We start from the raw sequence: 6,000 nt of genomic DNA, 5'->3' as shown, positions 1-6,000 counted from the left end.
TCTGGAATCAACTATACTCCTCGCTGCTATTGCCGTTTGTGAACTACCTGTTGCACCTGTACTCATCGCTGCTGCTAGGAATCACCTTCTTCAGTTCAGCTAGCCCAATACCTCTATTGGGACTACCGCTGTACAAACAACTCACTCTTTGCTTTTAATTACCATGCACAGATCAGCTAAGTTCTATTCCTCCGTTACTTCCACATATTGAACTGTTGTTAATGAACTACTTGTTACACCTGTACTCATCGCTGCTGCTCGGAATCACCATCTGCGGATCAGCAAGTTTAATGTCTCTGCTGTTTCTACATTTGAACTACCGCTATGCTAGTAACTCACCTGCTATTCTGAATCACCATTCACGGATCAGCTAAGTTCTATTACTTTGTTACCTATACATATTGAACTGCCGCTGTACCAGTAACTCACCTGTTGCATTGAATTATCATCTACGGATCAGCTAAGTTCTATACCATTACTGCCTCTGTTTGAACTGCCGTTGTGTCAATGATTCTATTGCTATGCTCTGAGTTATTATCTACAGGTCAGCTAAGTTCTACTTTACCACTACCTTTATCTGAACTGCCGCTGTATCAGTGATTCACCTACTATGCTTCAAGTTACCATTTTCGGACTAGCTAACTTCAATCTCCGTTATAACCATTGTTGAACTGTTGCTCTATTAGTATTCCTTGCAGTCTCCATGAGTTACCAATTGTGGATTAGTGTGTTGTATCTCATCACTCCTATCTGACCTGTTGCCATGTTAGTGATTGTCCGCTGTTGCCCTGAGTTACTTACTACATATCAGCCAGTCCTATACCGTTATTTCTTTCATTCAACTATACTGCATCAATATCTATCTGCAATTATCCTGATGTATCATCTATACCTCTGCTATCATATTTCAGCATTTCTACTACTTGGGTTACCACTGAGCCAAGGACTATTAGCTCGTGTATCCAGATTCTCTCTGACCACCTGTACCAACCGTGTTTAAAGCTCCACTATTTCCTCTGCCAACATTCATTCATGAGACCGCGACCTGCGGGATAGGAGCGGCGAAATCCATACCCTCTTGCGGGGGTCACTGGCGAAAATCTCCTACCCGTTAGACTCCGCACCACTGAGTGAGTTATTGGCAGAAACAAGGGATCCACTAAATATTATTCGTGTCGTGACAATTATTCTTCTATTTTCCCCTTTCATCATGCGCCTCTGGTCCCCCCCCTGCCCTGTATTAGATACTGTACCTGTGCCCTCCATTATTCTCCTATTTGTACCTCTTCACTTACCCTTTGTCGTGAACATAGAGAAATTACAGTTATTTATAAGGGTTAACCCATCACATAATTGTGGGGAATAAGGGTAGTTTTTGGACACCTGAATAGACTCTGTGGGTCCAGTTACAGCTGGACATCCTTGCAGCCCTAGGCAGCCTTTTCAAGGCCTATACAGGTATGTAGAAATATGAGCTTCAAAGGAAAATGTCTTCATAGTTCATATTATGGGAAATCCAGGTGCCACTCCATACTGAGGAGCAGAAATCTCACCGGGTTTGTGAATGACAGGTACGGGTGTTATCTGGGGACAGCTAAAATTATATATCTTTGGAAAAGGTATGTCACATTGTCAAAATTCCATCATGTTTGTTGGAAAAAGTCATAAGGGATTTATTAATAATAAAATTGGGTCTGTGTGACGCTCCACAAAAAAAGTTAGGTCACATAGTAGAATTGAGTAGTAAAGCAGACAACACGCAAATTGTGATTGAAAAAGTGTCACAGGCCACAACCCACCGAGGGTAGGAAGAGGTGTGGAAGTGTCTATTAAAAGCTGAAACCAGTTACAGCAAATTGTCAGACTTTTTGGGAAATCAATTCACATTGATAAGCTTCCACGCCAATTTCCCTCGGCCAGAAAAGTCAATTCACGTAAGTGCTACTTTGAATGTAACCCCTTTTATTTTAAACTGTTTTTCTTGTTATGTCAACCTATTAATCGTTTATTCATTATTTTTTTTTTATATCTGTATGTCCTGTACTTTTGTACATTGCATCTATAATTTAATATGTTGCGTCCTTGATACTCTAACGAATCCATTAAGAAGCCTGTTAAGAAGAATATAGCTCGGCCAAGTTAACCCTTTGAATGTCAGTGTGTAATTTGTTGATACATTTGATTAACAAGCTGTGTGTGCTTGCATTTACATTTGTGTAACAGTATGGAGGTGCGAAGAGTTAACCCTTTGCTTGCTGGTGGGGTCTTGCTAGTCTGTGGATAGCTAGAATCTTTGTGTGCCACTGTGGGACAGTAAATTGGGGTCCTATTGCCCGTATTCAATAGGTGGTGGCAAACCTGAAGAGTGTGAGGTATGAGCGCTGTTTGGGGGCGATTCAGTAGGTTTATAACCTGTGTGATAGATGAAGAGAGACTGCTGACTGGAATCATGTGACTTCATACAGCAAACACCCCCAAAGTCACGGCAGCTGAGAGCGTGTTCGTGACACCCTTCTACCACCTTCTTATCTGTTTTTTTTCTTCCTCGCTTGCTTGTCCGTCGTGTCGTGGCTCCTCTCTGTGTACACCTCACTGAAAGTGTTGAGCGTGATGACATCACATTCAGTGCGAGTGCAGCACGGTGGAGGGGAACAGGGTAGGAGCCGGATCGCCACAGTGTGACCGCAAAAAGGTAAGTTTTTTTTTCTTTCATTACTTAAAAAAGCCCTGCCTATTGGGCCCCCTTGCCTGAGAGGCCCCTGGCAGTTGCCCAGCGTGCCCAATGGGAAAGACGGCCCTGAAAGTGACCCCTCTGGTGCAAAGAGGTTTTCCTAGGCTGCCTGTGAAAGGAGTATAGCACTTCTACTGTAAGGATTCTGTGAAGCCAGAGAGGCTTCAGCAGGATCCAATAGAAAAAGACAGGTAATGTCATCTTGAGATGGCATTACCTTTCTGTGAAATACAGAGGTTTTCAAAGCGTGATACATTGCAGTACTTCGCAGTCCCCATATTAATCTATGAGGACTCCGTTAACAAACGATAAGTGCCATAAGTCCATCATTCATTTTGCAATGGACATTATACTTTAGTACATAGACCCCCAGAGAGGTAAGGTGCAGCATGTGAGGACGGACATGATACCCGCTGACCGTGACACGCTGGAACTTATTTTCAAATGTTCAAAACTATACTTTTAATATGGTTGATATGGGTCTCACATAGCAACGTTATGTTTCTTGTGATACAGAGGGGCCTATTTATGAAACTAAAAAGTGTGTTCAATGACATTTTCAGGGATTAACCTCAAAATTCTTATTTACTATTACTACATCGCAGCAGATATCATAGATATCTTCTGCTTTGCATATCTCTTTGCATTACTGAGCAGTCCCCATATTAGTGTATGGGCACTGCTCAGTATCGCTATTTACTAAAATTTGATGAAAAATTGTTATCTTTTTTTAGCGTGTTAATGTACGCCAGCTGGCGTACATTGTCATAATTGAAAAGATCTCAGTACTGTCCGCTCTGCTCGAAGAGCTGAACAGCGCATGTGTGGAGGGATCACATGATCCCTCCCTGTCACTCACCGCTCTCTCTATGCAACTGTATAGTTTTTCGGAACTGCTGTTCCTGTGTTGCTTTTTTCATAAATATGAGAAATAGTTCAATCCTTATCAATGCGATTAGGATTGAAAACTATTTTTCATTTTATGCGGGGGTTGATAAATGTGCCCCAGAGACTTAGAAATATGGGGGAAATCGATCTGACAACAGGGTTGTTGCTTGTGGTTTTTGAAATGTGTTTTTACATTTAGTAATGCTGCTTCTGTTTTCTGTAAGTCAAAGTGCCAACATAATTTGTTTCTCAGTCTAAAATCAATGCCCACCCCCTTCCTCCCACTGCAGTGAAGAGGACGTCCCTGGGAACGGCCTGCAGCTGTTTCTACTGTCATCCTTATGCTTGGAAGAATAAAAAGGACAGAGACAGCAGAAGGGAGGGACTTGTGTATTTCAGGATCCTCTGTGAGAACGCTGGTGTCTAACAAGGTGAGAACTGGACAGTGTTAATGTTTTCAAACTACAGCTAGTGACCTGCAAACATTCGCTCTGCTTCTAGATACGTGAAGTAACAAACCTGCAGAAAACCAGCATCAGCAACGGGAAGGATTTGTCCTTTGAAATATATCTGCAGAGATCGCTTACTTAACCTTTCTTTGGTTAGAGAGATGCAGAAATGATCTGTCTAAATAACGGCTTTAACAGACTGCAGCAGGATGCATCTTATACTGATGCTGCTTATTCCAAACGTGTTTCTCCACGACATAATCAGTTCCTGTCCACAGTTTTAAAATACATGATGTGTGTTAAGGACAGACCACTACATAAAACTTCACATACTTTGGATTAGGGAGTGGTTCGACTCATGGAATAAGCTGCCGTTGTCAGTGATGCACTGCAGGTTTTGTAGTGGTGTTAGTTCTAGCAGTAGTATATTTCTGAATATGACACTATGACCTTATATTGACGTTTTCTTTTGCACTTAATGACATAACTTTGCTTGTTTTTGTGTGTTTTAGCTATTCATTATAAAAACTGTCACTAATTGGAATAACATCTTGAAAACTATGTGAAATTTGTGTTCCCACTGTCTTAAAACTATGTAAATTAGGGCAAAAATGAGTAAATGTGGGCACCAGGCACCACTGTGGAAGCACCTTTGTCTTGGCAATATATAATAATAATAATAATAATAATAATAATAAAAATGACACATACACGCACACATTATGTCTGTGTGTGTTTCTATATGTACATTGTAGAATTTACCCTTGATTCTGATATACTAGTGGGGCACTTGGCAGTGTGCAACTTTTACTGAATTTGCCTTGTACAATGAAAAATAAATATTGGGTTTTTTAGAGTGAAATTCAATTATCTGAGCCTAGCACAATGAAACTCCATAGAATGTTATGATACTAAATCATTGCAGATTTTTGCTTGCACCTCATAGAGCAAATATCTACTATATTAAATAGTTTAATGCCCGGAAAATACCGCAGGCGCACGTCACCTGAGGCCCTGAAGGGACTTCACTGAAAATTTAATTCTTCCCAAAGAGTGTTATATAAATGAAAAATTAAAGATTTAATCACTATTACTAGTGAGAGACCATTTTATTAATAGGTCTTTTAGAAATACTGAATGTTTTCTGCACGGTTCAAAAATAATACAGGATATATAAGCGTAGAGATCCAAACTAAATCAAGTAGAAAAAGCGCCAAGTAAATGTCACACTTAGAACATTTTGAGCCAAGTGTCCCATTAGTATATCAGAAACATGGGTATATTCTAAAAATTATACACTATATTGACAATAGTATTCAGACGCTTGACCATTACATCAACAGGGATTCTAATGACACTGTATTTAAATACATATACTTTAATATGGAGTTGGTCCCCCTTTTGCAGCGATAACAGCTTTCACTGTTCTTGGAAGGCTTGCCACAAGATGTTGGAGTGTATCTGTGGGAATTTGTGCCCATTCATTCTGTAGAGCATTTGAGGTCAGGCACTGATGTTGGATGAGAAGGCCTGACTCGCAATATCCGTTCCAGTTCATCCCAGAGGTGTTCGATGGGGTTGAGGTCAGGGATCTGTGCCGGTCAGTCAAGTCCTTCCACACCAAACTCATCAAACCATGTGTTTGTAGTCCTTGTTCTGTGCACTGGGGCACAGTCATGTTGGAATAGAATAAGGCCTTCCTCAAACTGTTGCCACAAAGTTGAAAGCATAGCACTGTCCAAAATGACTTGGTATGCTGAAGCATTAAGATTGCCCTTCACTGGAGATAAGGGGCCTAGCCCAAACCCTGAAAAACAGCCTCATACCATTATCCCTCCTCCACCAAACTTCACAGTTGGCATAATGCAGCCAGACAGGTAACATTTTCCTGGCATCTGTCAAGCCCAGACTCGCTTATCTGACTGCCAAACA

The 6,000-nt window shown here is 41.0% G+C and overlaps 1 protein-coding gene across 1 annotated transcript in view; it reads left to right on the top strand.

Moving 5' to 3' along the window:
* Nucleotides 1-3,898: 3,898 nt before the first annotated feature.
* LOC142104188 (transmembrane protein 272-like) overlaps nt 3,899-6,000 on the top strand; it is a 109,537-nt gene continuing 107,435 nt past the window's right edge. Inside the window, exon 1 of the mRNA XM_075188712.1 lies at nt 3,899-4,050. The gene's annotated coding sequence lies outside the window, so the exon portion shown is untranslated. The remainder of the gene's footprint in view (nt 4,051-6,000) is intronic.

This window comes from Mixophyes fleayi, chromosome 10 (genome assembly GCF_038048845.1).
Source record: "Mixophyes fleayi isolate aMixFle1 chromosome 10, aMixFle1.hap1, whole genome shotgun sequence".
Lineage (NCBI taxonomy): Eukaryota > Metazoa > Chordata > Amphibia > Anura > Limnodynastidae > Mixophyes > Mixophyes fleayi.
Note: the sequence above shows the minus strand (reverse complement) of the source record. Positions and strands in the feature narration are given on the sequence as shown.